The sequence below is a fragment of the Cyrtonyx montezumae genome, unplaced genomic scaffold (genome assembly GCF_038088225.1).
Source record: "Cyrtonyx montezumae isolate F1298 unplaced genomic scaffold, pur_monq_1.0 scaffold_3, whole genome shotgun sequence".
Lineage (NCBI taxonomy): Eukaryota > Metazoa > Chordata > Aves > Galliformes > Odontophoridae > Cyrtonyx > Cyrtonyx montezumae.
In genome coordinates this window covers 81,056,812-81,075,895 of record NW_027072034.1, presented here as the reverse complement: position 1 = coordinate 81,075,895, position 19,084 = coordinate 81,056,812, and the positions used below count along the sequence as shown (strand labels likewise).

General features: G+C 40.1%; 1 long non-coding RNA gene across 1 annotated transcript in view; it reads left to right on the top strand.

Annotated features, from left to right (window-relative positions):
* The window catches only part of LOC136052176 (uncharacterized), a 414,011-nt gene extending 397,157 nt beyond the window's left edge, over window positions 1–16,854 (top strand). Inside the window, exon 8 of the long non-coding RNA XR_010622523.1 lies at window positions 16,757–16,854. This is a non-coding gene — a long non-coding RNA (uncharacterized LOC136052176). The remainder of the gene's footprint in view (window positions 1–16,756) is intronic.
* The last annotated feature ends 2,230 nt before the right edge of the window (window positions 16,855–19,084 follow it).

The following is a 19,084-nucleotide window of genomic DNA, read 5'->3' as shown; positions in this document are numbered from 1 at the left end:
GCAGCATATGCTGTAAACAAGAACCTATAAATGTAGTTGTGTTGAAATGTCCAGTGGATGAATGTGGTTGTGCTGGTTCTTTTGAACTGTTAACATACCACTGCTTGCGTTTTTTGGTAGATTTAATTCTTAATCAGTAAACTGGTCCACATTTGGGCAGTACTGCCTCTTGGCTTCTTTCTTTACAATTAACTCACAGCAAGAGTTGGGTCAGTGATTAACCAAAACGTTGGTGGATGGATCTGGTACTTCAGGTTTGTCACATGACAACCTGGTATCTTCTGTTTGACATTTACACCTCAGGAAAGTGATCTGGAAAGTTAGCATCAAATCAGAATCATTTTGTTGTTATAGCTCTCCTGATTTTAGTATGCTCATTTTGTATCTCCTTTTCTTTCTTTCTAACCTAGTGTATGGATTTAATCTAACAAGGACTATCCTACCACATCTACTTTTACAATACCCAGAAGTTATAGAAAGACAGACCTATTTTAAACACAAAATAACCACATAGTTGCGTAGAGTCAAGGACTGGTGGGCTCCTCATCACCTCTTATTTGCTGATGCTTATCTATTTGAGAGGGGAGGCAATGTTGAGAATGTTGCCCGTTTGGCTGAGAAGCTTTAAACTTCCTTTGGAAATCAAATCCAGGAAAGATTTGATTTGTTCTCTTCCTGTGATTTCTAGGAAATGGTTGAGTTATGCAATCTCTTTTATTTAGTGTTACCCAAATGATTGCATTTCTTTTAGTCGCTTCTTCCTTATAATAGTTGCTACACATAGACCTTAAAGTGTTTTCTCAACAGGCATGAATTAAGCCTTATAAACTGCTTGTGAAGTCAGTCATTTGTTTTTAAGATGATTGGCCTTACAGCAGAGCAGTGAAATGTCTCTCTCAAGGCTGGGCAGAGACTCCCCAGAAGAACTATAAGTAGGACCCAGATTTCTCGATTCCTATGGCTGTTCTTTAAAACAAATCAAATTCCCTTTTGAATTCTGAAGATGCTCTTTGATGGTGGTGATGGCAGCATAGCAAGCCTTGTTTCATATTTGTAAAACTTTGTATTTTCTTTTTTGATCTCACATCCTTTAAACCTTATTATTTTTATTTTTATTGATGCCAGCTCTAATCTGTTTCTATTTTTATTTTGGCAGCCCTGAGTTTTCCATCAAATTGGTGGAACTGTCGCTTCTTAAACTACTTCATAATATTAAAATTGATGAGATTGACTTGAAGCTGCTTTTACTTTTTTTCTTCTTTTTTTCTTGCTCTTTTAATAAAGGCAAATCAAACTGATATGTTCCACATTTAAACCTGTACCTTCTTTCACATGGTATATTCTGATTGATAGCTCCGTTTCTTACTACTCCTTTCCTATTATCATGCGTATCCATTTGTAGTAAAATACCTAGCTATCTTCGCTGTTGTATTTTCATACTCCAGTCAAAAAGCTCACTGCCTCTCAGTAACCAATTGCGAACTCTTTTCGTTTCCATCCTTTTCAGGTGCTTTGTGTGGCAGCTCAGTCCTGCTGTAGGCTTAAACCTTTGCTTCTTTTTTTCTTTACTCGTACTGTGAAGTCATATCAGTCAGTGACATCACAGTGGGCTGCTGTGGGAAATCTTGTGATATCTGAAGGAGAGGATTATAACTAGGTTAACAAAGCCATGGCAAGACGGGAATGATAAAGGTGTTTATCATACCATAAAGCATCTCAGTAATTAGAAATTTAAGCACAGACATCTCCTGTTTTTTTGAGGGAGAGCTGGAATTTTATCTGCTTTTCTGTCTTTTCCTTCATCAAGGATGTTCACATTAATAAGCAAGAAGAATTGAAGCTCCATTTTGTTTTTCACACTGTAAGAGGGAAGGGAAGATGTGCAGGCAGGCTTGGTCTATAACATTGATTTGTAACCAACAAAGGAAATGTCTACTTATGAGACACAAATCAATGTAACCAGACTGTGAAAGTGCAAACAGAGATGTGAGAAAATTATTTGATCGTTACTCTTCCTTTGGAAAAGAGAGAAGGCCAGATTCTGCTCTCATTTATGAGGTGTAACTGCCATATAAAAGCCAGAGACTCACCAGAATAATTATGAAGGAAATTTCATTTGGTCTCCTGATGGCTGGAGCTGTAAGGCATTAGAATCAGGAAGCAGGCTAGATGGCAATGGGAGGCAGAGGAAGGATGCTGTGGCAAAGAAGATATGAACCAGGTTTTGTTATTAATGAGTTGTAGGTACAGAAAATATATTGATGTTCCTTCCTATGCAGAGATGACCTGTGTGAACTGCTCACCTGTTTAATTCAGCTGAAATCATAAAATGGTTTGCTTTAACTTCAGACTCTGTAGCCACGGGGCAAGATATTTCCTTAGAAATGAACTGCTCTCCTGAGAATAATCTAGTCCTGCAGGTTCTAGCCTACAGGGTCTGTTATCTAGGAAAAACACATATTAACAATAAAAGACACCATATTTCGAAGATAATAAGAGAATTCAGTGGTTTCAGTCCATTTGGCCTGTTGGCACTACTAGATGCTGATTTGGAAGCAAACCCCTTTAGTCTTTACATGGATAGGCTTTATGAGGACTTTATACTCTGTATACAGTTAGTTGTGCAAGTGCCAAATCTCGGGGGTAAACAGCTTCTGAAGCTGTGGTTTGGTGGATCTGGGTCCTAATACCCCATCAAAAACACTGTAGCCACATAACACAAAGTGTTGATCTAGGATAAATTCGCATACTGGTTCAAATGTTTTCAGAACAAATGGATTAACTTCATATGGCAGGCTTCATGCCAGATCAGATATCACCTGTCTGCGCCACTCTGACTTCGGGCTAGATTATATATCGTCTGTTCTCCCACAGCAACATAAACTCTTGCTAATTTGATAGTAATGTGATCATGTGCCCATGCCCAAAGCAGGTCAGATCTATACTGCCGAGTGATCCAGTGTTAAGGGCTCTGGACTGATAGTCTGAGTCTGTTCATTAGTGGGGAAACTCCTCTCAGCTTCAGCATCAAAAGCCCACCAAGGCTGAGGCAACCCCCCTTCTTTCAGTTGAGCACCTGGCTTCATTTTATGTTTCAGTCAACCTTTTCCATCAGCAGGTCCCTGTGCTCATAGTGACAGTGGGCTTTTCCCACAAGTCCGTCAGAGAAGCAGGCCAACGCATGCATACATACCTACCCAGCTGAAAGGCTTGGAAACCTGGACAGAGATAGATATTTTTCTTCTGGTTAAACTATTCTCATTCCTGTGGATATTGTTTTATTTATGTCACAATACAAGATTAAATCAGGCCATGGCTTCCCAACAGGCAAACAATACAAGTCTGAACAAATGATGCTTTCAAAAGTTTTTGTGATAATTCTGAATCTAAAATGCGTGAAAGGAACATTCAGTAACAACAGAAAACATTTGTTACAAGTTAAACTTCCCTTTAAAGAAGGAGATGCAACAAGTTCTTTCATCTAACTTTGTAAATTAAGAAAAAAAATCCCCTTTTTAATTTTTTCCAACTTCTGCACTGTATTTGGGCTTTGAGATGGAGCCAGAAGTCTCTGTGTCATTTGTCCCCAAACTCTCACATATAGTGAGTATGTGAATATTTACCTTTGGGTGCTCCTTGCGTCATGATATTTTAAAGTAAATGTCTTTCTGTCATGGATGGCTCTTATATAATACATGTTGTCATCTGGAGTGAGGCACAGTTGTGCATATTTAGCTGGTTTACTTTGTAATGCGTCATTACAAGTGACCAAAAACATGGTACAGGAAGTTGTTTGTATGCTTTTTTTTCTTTGCTTATGCAACTCCCAAGCAGAAAATGTTCTTGGGAGCAGATGGTACAGAACAGTCAATTGCAGACTCCATCTTCCAGATGCATAGATGTTTCATGTCTACCGTAAACCAGTTCAGATGGTTTTGTAAACTTGAGACCAACTTTTGCTTAACCCTTTGCTGCGCCACTGGTGAAGGTTTCCTGTGGCAGCTTCAGTCCTAATAAAAATCATCTAAATACACAAGATACATTGTGTTCCCAGATGCTCAACTGGAATATGGGACAGTGCTATGATAGGCATTTTATTAATCCTGTTTTTCTAGAAGGAATATTGCAAGTTGAACAACTCATGCGTGATCTGTTGTTTCTCTTCATTTCTCTTTCTTTCAAATTTCTAAATAGTACACTGTAACACTACGGCCAATATCTGAATTTCTTACTGCTTGACAAGGGGATTGCTAGATAGGGAAAGCAAATTAATCTGACTTCCTACAGAAAAGGTAAGAACTTCTTACCCTAGGGCTGTAACACAGTCAGCTCATCATGACTGCGTGATACTGATAAACTACAGTTTACAACTCAGCAGGTTTCCTGTTTGATTGGTTTTTTTTTCACTTACTTGGGTCTTTGGACTTTACACAGTAGGTTTGTGGCTGCTCAGCCATCAGCTTTTATTTGATAGCAAATAAAAGTACTAGTCCAGATTTTTCCCCAGCTGTACTCAGAAATCTGTCTGAGATCATATAAGTACTACGACTAACTTACCTGGAGGTCATCCAGAAAAGCCAGTGTGCAGTTGTTGACCAGTCCAATCAGTTTATGTGTTCAAACACAATTTAGTTTTAGTTGAGTTCTGACTTTACTGTCAGGCAGTTGGTGGATCCAAGATTTTACTAAGCATGGTGCTTGATTCCACAATACAGAATTGTTGATGAATGTCCACAGATTTTGAAACAGGCAAATAACAGTTCGAACAGTCCAAAGATATTGCCTGGGTATATGGTACAACTTGGTCAGAAGTAGACATAGAACCACAGTCTGACATCCGATCAATTCAGCCTTACTGTTTTCAAATACTTCCAACAAGCTTTCAAGGAAGATTGCCTAAGATGAGTAGATAATAGCTTTAGAAATAACAGCTGAAGAAAAATATTTTTCTTAGTTATCCATTCAGCTTTTAACTATTTATTACATTCTCTGAAAGTGAAGAGATGAACCTAAACTGAACTCTCAATACTGAAAAATCCAGAGGTCAAACTGACGTTCCAAATCCCTGACTATGATCCATCTCTTAAACCAAGAGAGTGTAGCAGTCTGGAATGGCTGAAGTCTGGCTCTTATGTTGGTAATGCTGTATAATCCAAACTTAGATGCCAAGGTATGCTTGCTGATGGTAAGAGAGGTCAGAAGGAACTTGTTTCTTTGGAAAACCTTATAAGTCTGGAATCTGTTCATCTTCATTTTTCTCTTCCTTTGGAAAGTTTTGAGTTTTTTATTAAGTAGAGTCATGATGCTACGATTGATGGACCTGAGGGCATATTTCTCTACTGCAAAATTTTGTCCCATTTGGCAAAAGGACAGACAGTTCAATGTCTCAATGAACAGCAGCAACTTTACTAGAGAGAATTTCTTTGGCCTCCTACTGAAAGTTTAGAATTTTTGTGAGGCCAGTGTAATCTCTAGAAACTCCTCCTTTCAGCAGACTACTTGTGGATTACAATGCAATATTCTCAAGATAAAGAGACTTCATTGGAAGATCTCATTATTGATTTGCAATGTTTTCTATTAGCCTGACAGTAATGAATAAGTTGCATATTTTCCTTCACTCTACCAAAGAGAGAACAGAGGGGAGAAAAACGTAACGGTTTATCAGAACTATGGAAAGTAACAGTTTTATTAATATGTGTGCTTTCTCTAACAGACAGATGGAGAGCTCATGTCTAGCAAGAGTTAAGCCTTCCAGTCAGACTCCAGTGATGATCTTTGCCACTTAATGCTCTTTCAAAACCAAATGCTGCTGTTGCATTTTCTTTCTCTGCCTCTTTCTGCTTGGGCTGTGAAGCAAATTTTATGTACTAGACTGGTTTCTCAAGGCAATAAGTGAAAAAATGGCATTTTAAAATAATAGTTGCCAGGTCCTGCAGCTCAGAACTGTCATATTGCATGTTAAAAGCTCTCTCCTTCCCAGAAGTGAGGTGTAAAAAGTAATATGAATATTTGTGTGTAAGTGCATGTGTCTGGGTCTGGGACACAGACAGATTCCCTACCTGGAAATGGCTTGCTATTATTAGATATTCAGTTACCACGGGTTATGTAAGACAATTGAAGCTCTGTTTTTTAACAGAGACATGATTCATGCTACTTGTAGTAACACTAACCACCTCCAAATGAGACAGAAAGCAGACACAGACAAAAGACTGAAGAAATCAATGCTGCTGAACACAACCATTCTCCTGATACCTTCTCCCTCTCCTGCAGCCCTCAGGTTATTGGCAGCAGAGTTTAATGCTAATTCTGAAGTCACCTGGAGTTATGGATGCACCCATATCCGTGGCCTTTGTAGGGTTCAGCTGAGGTTGTAGGAGCTGGGACGGGGGACAGTGCTGGGCATGCTTTGCCATGTTCCCTGCATTGCCTCTGGTGTTCTGCAGGATGCTGAGGGAGCTGTGAGCAGAACTAACACTCCTACTCTATTTTCTCAGTTACTCCAGCTGGGAAAGGTTGGAACCAGAACAACTTTGGCTCCTTCACCATTAACACTTCTACAGTCATTTTTATAGTAATGTGGAGTGAGAATCAAGACCTGGAGTAGCTTTGAACTTCTGCCACTATTCTTCATTAGAGCAAATTGTGAAATCTTATTGAACTAGAATAACTCTGAGCTCCACTGCAGCTAGCATTCCTGATCCATCTCCTGTGGTACTTCTTGCTGGTCATGGCAGAGATCAGAATATCTGTGAGCTCCTCTGTGATTTTGTTCAATGGAGCTGTTTTCATGTGACAGTTTCTGTTAAGAGATAGCAAGAGTAAAGTAGCTGCCAGACTGTCAACAGTTAAAGATCCAGTCTCTTCCTTACATAGAAAAAACAGGGTTAAGTTTAGAAGACCAAACGTGAATACTGATGTGGTGTTTATCTATAGCATGTAACATTCTAGAAGTAAAATGTGAGAAAGTTGCTGTCAGGCCTTCTCCAGCCACTGCCATTCCCTACTATGTCTCCTCTTGGAAGACAGGATCTTTTGTAAATTTTCATTTCAGCAACATCTAAACCATCCTCTGTAGTGACTTCTGTTGTCAAGGAAGAAGATGCTGAAGATTTGGAAATGGTCTTTTTAGCATGCAGGAGACAGCCCTCCTTTGTTAGCAGATCTTATCCAGCAAAAGAGCCAAGTGCCTTCAGTTTCATTCAAGAAAGTTTTGAAATGACCGGAGAAATAGCTTTGAAGATGTTCAGAGGAGAGCTGAAGTCAAACAGATCCCAAGAGTTCATCATTTGCTAATACTGCAATAAGAAAATATACAGAGAGATATATAGACACATTATTTTCCTTAATGCATTATGCTATATATACTGTAGAGAGCAGAAACCACTTCTATTAATGTTAGTAATCATTCTCCATCAGCCACACTGTGTGAAGTTTTAGGAGAAAAGTGTGCTTTAAAAATGGCATTTAGTCACGTCTCTGACCTTTCCTGGCACTGGGTATTTAAAACCCAGATCAGGTGGCACTGACATCTCTACATTTCAGACATACTTAAGAAAAATCCTTTTTTGATGCAGCTGATACATAACTTAAAAAAGCAAATAATTATCACAAATATATATCACACCTCAGGACACATTGCTGTCAGTGACTTGACATTTCAAATGATGAGTTTCACAAATGTTCATAACCATCAGAACTGACTGAACAATGTTTTAGAATAATTCACATGTTCATCTAGAACTTTTTCCATTGTGTTTTGGCACTGAAGCATGAAACAGGAAATCTACAGTGAGTTTCTCTTTGCTTTTGAGGAAGCGAAGGCTTTGATCAGTTCTACGTACTCCAAGGCTGCAGTCAGTTATTCCTCAATGGATAATGAAACCAAAGCCCAGAGTGACTCTGTTTCTCTGTGGATCCTGTGTGATATTTTATATATAGTTTTTGACATAAATCAAACAAGCTTTCATTTGTACAGTTTGAGGCCAGAGGCAGAAAGCACACAGGAAGAACGGTATGCATATTTGGGAAAATGTGTTCATGGTTCTTTTTACCTAGTCTTTTCACTTTGTTGGTTACTGGCTCTTTAATGATTGACTTGCAAGGGAAATCTTCAGAGACTGGAGACAGTGATCCAAAACATCAACAAAAAAAACCTTGAAATCGTTTGAGTATTTTTCCTGACTGTCAGTAGCATCATTGTTTAGCTCTGCATTTCGGCAGTGATGAATCTTAAAACTTAAAGATGATTCCTTGTCTCAAACATGATCTTTAATCACAGAATTGCAGGGGTTGTAAGGGGCCTCAAGATATCATCAAATCCAACCCCTTGCTAAAGCAGGTTCCCTACAATAGGTCGCACAGGTAGGCATCTAGACAGGTCTTGAATTCATCTCCATAGAAGGAGGCTCCACAGCCTCTCTGGGCAACCTGTTCCAGTGTTCCATTGCACTTAAGGTGAAGAAGTTCTTCCACATGTTAGTGTGGAACTTCCTATGGTCAAGTTTTAGGCCATTCCTCCTTGTCTTATCACTCTGCACCACCAAGAAGAGCCTGTCCTCATCCATTTGCCTTCCACCTCCCTTCAGGTATTCATAAATATTTAGCAGATCCCTCCTAGGTCTTCTTTTCTCCAAGCTGAACAGATCTTGGTTACTCAGCCTTTCCTAATAGAGGAGATGCTCCATGCCCTTTATCATCTTTGTGCCCCTCTGCTGGACTTCTTCCAGGAGGTCCCTGTTGGTTTTTTTTTGAACTGAGGAGCCCAGAACAGGGCACAGTAGTCTAAATGTGGCCTCACCAGAGCAAAGTAGAGGGAGAGATCACCTCTTTCAACCTGCTGTCAACACTTTTTAATGCAGCCTAGGATACCATTGGCCTTCTTGGCTACAAGGGGACACTGCTGGCTCATGGCCATTCTGCTTTCCACCAGAACCCCCAGGTTCCTCTCTGCATAGCTCCTCTCCAGCAGGTCATCCCCTAACCTGTACTGATGCATGCAGTTTTTTCTCCACACTTGCTCTTGTTAAACCTCATCAGGTTCCTCCCTGCCCAATATAAATATAAATATAATATAATTCTTCCTCTAGCAATGACATCAGTGTATTAAGAGGCAAGTTTCTTCTTCTTCTTCTAAAATAACTATCATAATAAAAGCTCAGTGAGAGAGAGGAGGATTTCACTAATATTCTAAGGCAGGGGGCGGAGGGGAAGAGGTAAGTCATCCCATCTTTCTGCTTATCCATTCAGTAACTTGATTCTTGTTGTGAGAAAAATAGATCTATGAGTAAAAACGTTTCATTTACTAGTTTATATTGTTCTTGTTTTTTGTGACAAATGAGTAAAATCCATTAAAATTTATATCTGGCAGTATTCTATTGGCCTGCATGGAATTATACCATGAATTGATGTGAATAGTATCTCATAGTTTCTGCAGGCAACAAGCCTTGAAGGAGCAGAATCTGATTACTATGATTTTTATCAGTTAACATTTTATATCACCTTCCAAAATTACAGCACTGCAGTTCAGATTTGTGATTGAACAGAAATACAAATGTGATGGCCAGGCATTAGTCCAGGCTATAGCACTGAGACCATGATGGGAGAGGATTATGTTAGAACCAGTGCCAGTAATGTAAAGAGTTTAACGCAATTGTGCTTCATGTTGAGATTTATTGTCCTCATCAGTATCTTTACTGATGACCTGGATGAGGGTATTAAGTGCACCTTCAGTAAGTTTGCAGATGACACAAAGTTGGCAGGAAGTGTCAATCTGCCTGGGGGTAGGAAAGGCCCTACAGAGGGACCTGGACAGGCTGGATAGCTGGGCTGAACCCAGTGGAATGGGGTTCAACAAGACCAACTGCCAGGTCCTGCACTTTGGCGACAACAACCCCAGGCAACATTACAGGCTTGGGGCAGAGTGACTGTGTAGAGGAAACGGACCTGGGAGTATTGGTTGATGATTGGCTGAACATGAGCCAGCAGTGTGCCCAGGTTCCCAAGAAGGCCAATGGCATTCTGGCTTGTATCAGAAATAGTGTTGCCAGCAGGGGCAGGGAAGTGATTGTCCCTCTGTATTCAGCACTGGTGAGGCTGCAGCTTGAGTTCTGTGTTTAGTTTTGGGCCCCTCACTGCAAGAAAAACATTGAGGCCCTGGAGCATGTCCAGAGAAGGGCAGCTAAGCTGGTGAGAGGTATGGAGCACGGGCCCCATAAGCAGCTGAGGGAGCTGGGATTGTTCAGTCTGGAGAAAAGGAGGCTCAGGGGAGACCTCATTGCTCTCTGTGACTACCTGAAGGGAGGTTGTGGTGAGGTGGAGGCCTGCCTCTTCTCCCATGTAGCAATATGACAAGTGGGAATGGCCTCATGTTGCACCAGGGAAGGTTCAGGTTGGATGAAATACTTCTCCACGAGAGTGGTTGGGCACTGGAATGGGCTGCCCAGGGAGGTTGTGGAGTAACTGACCCTGGAGGTGTTCAAGGAACATTTAGATGTTGTGTAGAGGGACATGGTTTAGGAAGAACTGTTGGTGACAGGTGGACAGTTGGACTGGGTGATCTTGTAGGTCTTTTCCAGCCTTGGTGATTCTATGATTCTGTGATTATGCAGTCCCTGCAACTAGTTAAAAGTACATTATACATTTACAATCCTGGTTGCTGAAACCTTTTTTCGTGGACATTCAGTATGTTCTTCAGTTCACCAACGTCTATGGGAATAAGAGTTTCAGAGTTTATGCTAAAGTATTTGCAAGGACAGCAGTCAATCAAAACACAGCAATGTGTAAGGGAGGAGGAAAGAACTCAGCTCATTCTCTTCATATGCTTTCATTGTTTTTGTTCTTCCTGAAAAATAATGTCCTTTCAGATTTCGTTTGACATCTCCATGATGTTGAACAGATTCGGAGAAATCACCAATATTTTGACAGGGTTCCTTGGCAATGAAATGTTCATGAAGCTCATCTGTCATGAGCTAATCTGGCTCATCTAGCCAAAGCAGTAGCTTAGGCAGATATATTACTGTAACAATTTAATTTCTACACATTTTCTTCATCTCGGTGATTGCAGCGATGGTAACTCATATTTCAGTGGTGGAAATACTGGTGATAATTGCAGCACAACAATACCTTTGATTTTCTTGCGAGAGCCTTGCTTAAGTGGAGCAATACAGTGTTGTGTTGTCCAAGCACATTTTTCTTGGTGACAAGGCAGTATTTTTTTATGTGCTAGCCGTCTTCAGTGTTCATAGTTTTAAAACAGGTTTACTCTGTATTTAAAACTAACATCAGTAAATTCATGGCCCTACATATTTGCCTCAGTCATGCCCCACTTTAATGAATTGCTCAGAAAAGTATGGGATTTCATTGAGCATTCAGATGCAATTGTGATGGCTCTGTTGTAGGAATACAGAGAATTCTTTTTTATTATACACACAACAATATTTTGTCAGAATAATTTTAAAATAATAACCATGAATGTAACTATGCAGACATCCATGTATCTATGATTCCCATATATATATATATGCCAAAATATATGTACAGCAGAATTTCTTCTTTTTATTACTAGTGTAAAGAAAGCTCATGGTCTGACACACTGTCATGGTTCAGTCTGGTACTGTAGCTTTTTGTATTCATGTGGATATCTGGGATGTCTGACTTGCTGTTACTTTGGCCTTGTAGTGATCTGCTTCTGCTCTGATTAAATATCCCAGCTACTGACTAAACACTGCCCCTTCCAGGTACCAGTTTTCTGTACCATTTCAAATCAGTCATGCAGAGTCCCAGTACCTAACACTACTAATTAGCAACAAAGAGGAGTTCAGCAAGGCCCCCCTTCCTTTCTTCACTTTCTGGTGAGGCAGACGAAGCATCCATTGACCCTGCTCTCTGGTCTCTGAGGTCTGGCTCCACATAGGTACCATCTCAGTTCTGTGCAAGAGTTGGGTTTACACACCTGACACACCAAGCACAGTGAGATGTTCACTAGTGAAAAAATAGGCAGCACCTCAATATATTTGTTAAATGGGAGAATGTTTCCCAAAGTTCACAGTTGAGGCTTTGTATGACAGCCTAGAGCAGGAGAGGCCATTCAACACAGAGCAGAGGGGAAGGTTGGTAGAAGAGTTGTTTGTCCTTTTGGACCTTAGACTAGTTAGCTGTTGCATTAACAGTACCACTTGCAAGATAGTGATAAATCTCAGCAAGAATCAGCAGATGAAAGTGATACCTAGAGAATGCCTTTTCCAAGTGCCAAATCCAAACTGAAGAAAAGAGTTGCCTGTTAAAGGAACTGGAATTTTATACTCTCAGATAAAAGGGAGCTAGAGAAGGGAAAAAAGAAACAGATACAGAGGAGTCATAGAGAGTGTGTGAGACAAACAGTGGGAACATGATGTAGACATTGCTATTCCAGAATTCAGTAAGAACCCCTAGGACTTCAGGGAAAGTTTTTTTCTTTACTACTTTTGAAAATATGCCCCTATGGGAAATCGGCCATTACTAGGCTGGAGCAGTCCAGCCTCTTTAAACAGACTTTCTGCAAATGTCTAATCCATTAACAATTTGATTTCTGGATTTCAGGCACAATTATAGATAGCATACATACAGTGTTTTCAGCAGAGTACAGTAATGAACAGTTTCTTCTCAACAATGAAGGTCTGACTGTTAAGAAAAAATCATGCTAAGGTCTTCTGACAGCGTGACCTGTGCTGGTAAATGTTTCTGCTTTCCATGACATGCATTCTGGCCTCCATTGGGAAGGCGTTTCATGTACAATCATGACTCTTGATCTCTGTTTAAGACATTGAAGTTGGATATCTCCAGGTAGCTGACATCCTACTTTGATCACTTAACATAAATGCTACAGTCTGCCCTAGTCAGAGGATGCACCTTCTTTTGAAAAAGAAACAGTAAAGTGCATCTGGAATCCACCTGCTTCATGCAACAAGTTGACTTCTGAGTCACACTTGTTGACGGCTAACACTTCTGCTTACATCATCTGCTTCTTGTTGCTGCTTTAAAATTATCACCTAAAATGCTGGAGAGAAAAAGTGGCCACAAAAGAATTGCATTTAGCCTAGGCAGCTTAGTCTGAAAATATATCCATGTCTCTGAAAACATCATTTAGAACTGACCCCACCTTACTCAAGAGACCTGTACAATGTGTGGATTAAGATCAAACGTGCTTACTTCTGTGGCATTAGCAAGTTTTTATTTTCCTTTGCCTCATGATAGACTGTGCTGTGCCAGTGCAGCAAATAATAATGAGAAATAAGCTCACAAGAAGCTCATCTTTTAATTTTTTCATTACTAGGGATCACACAGAAAGCAGAAAGAAGCAGACTTTCCCTGAAGATATCAGAGAAAAGAGTATTACAAGGATAAAATAAATAGCAATTAACTAAAAAAAATGAGCCTTCTTGATTAGGAGTCACTAAGAGAAAGTTACAGAAGACTGCGGTACCAAGTCTCAAGACCATGCGCAAAGAGAAAGGGCTGTTCCACTGATTGTCTCACATAGGTTGGATATGTGGGCACTCCTAACAAATATGTAATAATGAGAGTTTGCTGATATCTCTGAGCTGAAGGAGTGAGGATAGGGGCAGGAACAAGGAACAAACCTGGAAAAAGCAGATTTCAAGACTGAGCACCAGCAGGATATTGATGTTGATAGTATTTCAGTCAACTGTAAAGAAAATATTGTGGTGGTGTGTTGCCTAAAGACCAGAGTCAAGCCAATGCTTGCTTATGTGTGTTTTAAGTAATAGAATATGACAGACCACATCAGATCAATGGTGCTGACTAATGTACAAATACGGAAAGGTAGCAAATGAGATGAAAGACTCAAGACACAAGTTTGAGGAGGGAGGAGGAGGAGGATAAATGCATCAGAATATGGAGTTACGGTTTTAGAGCCCATTAATCATCAGCATTATTATGTAAAGTACCGTATTTTCTGCTGACATTGCACCCACTGCATCTCCACTGAAGCCACTATAGAAATTGACCTAAAGTGTACATCTTAAATTACAATCTGTAGTACATCGAGGCCATCCTCAAATAGACATTCCTTAATAAAAGCAGTAATACAATTACTTTTACTTACACCTTCTAAATAAGTTAAAATCTGGGAAGAGCAAGATGAAATGAATGTGAAGATCTATAAAATGCTCAAGTTAGTATCATTTGTGAAAATATTAAAGAAATAACAGTCTGCATTTCTGGAATGCATTCATCCATAAAAATTATCCTCCAAGATCTTAATTAAGAGCACAGTACCTCATGGAACAGAGAAGCTGTTTGCCTTTTCTGAATAGAGGAGGCCAGTTAGATAATGGAAAAGTGACTTAACTCAGTGTCACGCATCCCAATCCTCTGCTGTCCTGTTTGTGTCTCTTTTTACCCAGTCTTTTCATGGCCAAAAGTCCTTTTCCTCTAATTTTTCTGTAGCTAGATTATGGCTTTTAGAACATGTTGAGGTGATTCCTTATCTGTTAGGCTTTGCATGTCTTACAAAGTACGATCAACACTGCTGATTTTATATGCTTACAATGTACCTAACAACTGTGGATGATATCAGTGCTTTACATTCATCACATCAGTGGAAAAGAGATGCATCTTCCCAAGCCACAGAAGAAACTATGGAGAAAAAATGAGATATTCTAAGTGCTTATTTCCTCAGGGGGTTTAGTGTGCAGATTTTATGGAAGACTTTGAACAGCCCATCTCTAACAACTTGTCTCTCTGACCCTTGATGTCAAGCCAGATTGAGTGCTAGGCAGCACTACAACAGAGCCACTTGGATTGGAATCCCAGAGATTGGAAGAAAAATAAATGACACGCAAAGAGAGATGTGACAAAATATGCAGGATTAGTACATTCAGTTCCTTAGACTTCTCTTGTGTGAAATTAGGAGTGAAGTGAGCAGGAGTTCTGTCGAAGTAAAGACCTGATCCTGTGATTTTTTTGCTTCTAGTGCAAGTTAAAAATGCATCTCAACTGAAGTAGTGGGCAGTCTTCAAGCCATGCAGGATTTATGCCTTAAAAAAGGAGGAGTAGTCAGATAAAAGACAGACTGATGTGTGCAAAGTGGATACAAGACGTGAGGTCAGCGTTAACAGAATAGGTGGAGCGCATGTGGAAGTGGAAAGGAGAGTCTGAAAGTAAGCCATGCTGAGTGTTAGCAAGGGCTTCAATCTGCAGAATCACTGGGCATTATTGCACCTTTGAAATTCAACCCTTTGTGCTGGTCAAAGGTGTCACTGTTTTATGAAGTTATTCTGAGCTAACCCAATGCTGGCATATGGTTCCACTCCAAGCTCTGGTGAAAGTCAGAGGTCCAGGCTGAGCTGAGGATTTTTTTTTCTGTTTAAATTTTCTAAATTTGCAATTCAAAATAGGCTTCAAGAGGGGAGAGTCCAAGAAAACTGGAATCAATGAAAATGTTTTTTGAGCCCCTGTGAAGTGTAGTTGCCAGGTTATGTGTAGCCTGTTGAAATGAGTATGTAGCATATATCTCAGTTCCCATTAAAGATCATCATTACAAAATGTGTAAATTGAACATAAAACTGAATGTATATTTTGTGAAGCACATTATTATAGTGTCATCTAAAATCCTTCATTGTGTCTGCTGGCACTCATTCCACTGTTCCGGCTGCATTAACAGTGGGGTATTTTTTTATTGTGTTGCATTTACAGGCATAAATTCCAGCTTGCACAGTGACTTTAACTATCTGTGAAATAACAATTACATCTCTTATCATTTTTTGTTCACCTTCCTGATTTCTTCGATAAAGCAAATATTTGCTTTACTTGTCTGATCGGAGTAGGCAAAATTATTTATTCATGGAAATAGCACCACTGGCTTCACTGTGGGTAGGACTGAATATGCTGATGTCCCAGGAGTTCCTTGCATAAGTGAAGTGAGCAGGATTTCATTCTCTCTCTGGATGTTAACTTCAGAAATGCTTCCAACATCCACAACGAGCCACCCAAAGATTATAAGAAGTTAGAAAGGAGAAGTTCTGTTAGTCTAGAGAAAGATTCAGATCCCCCCAAAGATGTAAATGTTCCCAGAAACTTAGCTCTGGGTGGTAAAATCACCCTGTAATAAACAGTGGAGCTGAAGTTTATTTCTGTATTAGTCCGTTGAGTCCAGCTCCCTCTTCAGCTCAGAACGTTTCATCCATAAAGCTTCTCCTGAGCTGAACCTTCACTGGAGGGCTGACAGTAAGATATTTCACTGCTCTCACTGCAATGGACCTAATGGGAGATGAGTGGGGTTTTTGCTTTGATATGAGCCATCATTTTTGTGATACAAAGACAGCAAAAGAAGTAAAGGAGTTTTTTTCTTCCTTTTCCTACCTTTTAGTTTTGTGGAAGTATTCAGCACTGCTCTGAACAGGACTAGCCTTGTTCTGATGAGATGCATTTTAATGCCAAGTTTGTGAGAGCTCTCCATTGCTTTTCCATGCTCGTGCCATCAGAGTGAGGAACTTCTCAGCAACAAATCCTACTGATAGCATTTTTCTGGCTAGCCCTCCCTGTCCCACCTTCACCAGAACAGGTCACGTGGGCAGCCCGTGCAAGCTGGGAGCTGATTCTGTTGTCATTACAGCTGGGGCTGGAGAGACTGAACCAGGCTTCAGCCAGCTGTACTGACAGTGGAGAACGCCAGTTATCATTGCAGCAAGTTTTCTTGCTCTCAATAAAGAATCATTATTTCCCCCCTGACCTTACCTTTTGGTTCTTTCTGTTGCAGACACAGCCTCTCTCTGTTCCCTGCCCCAATGAACGTGTGCACTAGGTCCAAGGCTTGGAGTAATTTACCTGAAGAGTGATACCATTTGGAAACCACTGTAAGTATATTTTATCTCATATAAAAGGCTGCTTGTTTCAGAAAAAAAAAAAAGACATATTTAAAAAATAAAACAAAAACAAACTGCAGCACCTGTGAGCATTACTGATGAGTGTAAACTAAGTTTCGCTTTTGAAATTTACAAGGAAATATGTGGGCAAAAAATATGTCCATAAAAAAAAAACTGCTAAATATTTAAGTCATAGCCTCAGAGCATAGTTCAGTAATGGCTGATGTGCTTGTGTCTCTTAGTTTGGCAGGTTCTACTTGCTTACTGATCTGGTTTGTGTTGTTCTAGTCAGATCATCCATGTTTGTCTTTGGAGTGTTTATCTTCCTTTATTCTTATTACTTTTTAATGAGACACCTTTCCTCTTGCTAGTGTTCCATTCAATGTGGATTGAATTTACAATTTATTAAAGGTTTAAGCTATTCTTCCCAGGCCTCAAGTCATCTCTAATTTGGCCTGGAGTTTCTTTAGGCCATTGCAATTTGGTAAATTTGGCTGGATTGTATAGGTTGAGTTGCCTGAGATTGTAAACAATCTTGACTTTGTGTTGTGGTTTTGTAATGCTCTGAAATGATCAACTTCGTGTTATCTGCACTGCTGGTTTTCCCTGTAGATCTCATAGTTCTGATTTGTTGTGGTCTGTTCTCAGTGTACGCCAGTACTGTGGTAGTGTTGCTGTAGCCAAGGTGCTCTGGGGTTATAAGTAAGGCAAGTTTTGTAGGCAAGGAGTAACTTCTTTGAGGTTTGTGGTTTAGGCGAAGAAATGGAACAGTAAGGGGCAGATCAGCCCCACTTTGGGTCTGAAACAGTCAGCAAATTTCAATCTAAGTTTAACTTAATCTCTGAGTTTAACTTAATTATGCTAATCAGTCTCCTGTAAGGGATTTTGGAGTTTATTTCACTTTTCTGCATTGATTAAATTTTCCAGGCTTTTATTGCATGAGAACATTGGGCCTCTCTTGTCAGCTCTCCATGCTTCCCATTCTTGCTTTGCAGTGTTCTGCTGGGATTTCCCTTTCATATTACATTTTATGGCGATGTTTTCAGGAGTTTGTGTTTTCCACTGTATGACACAAACTTGCAATGAGAGATTTTAAACAAACTGCCAGTCATGTAGCTATAACAGCATGAAGATCAATGTGGCTGCAAAATCATCAGAGAAGCCGTGTGAATATTCAGGCAGCCAGTCTGTGCAGGACTTCTTATTGCTGAAGCAACACTTCTGGCAGGGAAACTGGGATGGCTCAGGTGGCTTAAAGCAAGCTTGTCTGAGGAAGCTTCACTAGTGGTTCTTGTCTTCAGTCACCCTGAATTTTGAGGTGATGGCTCTGAACAGATACGGCATTTCTGTTGGGCCCTTTTTCTTTTTTCTTCTTTTTTCATATATATATATATTCAGTGATTATAGTCATCTCTCTTTCACTCTGTCAGTTTCTAAATATGTATTGTCAATGTCATGTCTGGAAGAGACACAACACTGGCAGTGATAAGTAGTGATATCAAGAGCTGTGTTAGTCGCGTACAGACAGAGGAAGAATGTGCAGCACCACACTTGGGAAAAATACTGCTTAAAACCAAACGTGAACTGTTTTCACACCTTTTATATTTTTAGGATCTGAAAAGCCAAGGTTTTAAAATTATAGTCTGTTGAATTACTAAGATTAAAGACACCAGTGAGTTAAGTACCTGCCTTGGGCACTAAAGGCATCTCTGACATGAGGGCAGTTACTAGAAGATGACGCCATATCTGCTAAGGGAAATAATGCCAGAGATGTAGATGGGCAAACTCAACCAGCAGCAGCACCTGTAACATCAGCAGCCTTGTGGCATGTTCCCTCCACGCTGTTAGGACGTGATGAACAAAGGTCTGGTTGGTGACCCAGCCCTCCCTGTATTCAGAGGCTGAAAACTGCCTCATTATTGTTCATTATGTAGCATTATTCTCATACAGTCACATGATCATATCTTCCTCTGAGAGTCAGGATACTACTATGTGTTCTGCACAGCTACACAGAATCCAGGACCTGAGTTAGTCCGTTCATTGCTAATCTGGTGTCTCTGCAGGACGGAGAGCTGCCCTCTCTGTAAGGGAAGGTGCAAGCATTAGTGGTAGCCACCCTGTGAAAAGCACTTGCAGCTCTACAACATAGGTTGTCAGTTTTTGACAGAGATCTGGTTTAGGGGTTCAGCTGTTAGAGCATGCTAGCACATCACAGCGAAATT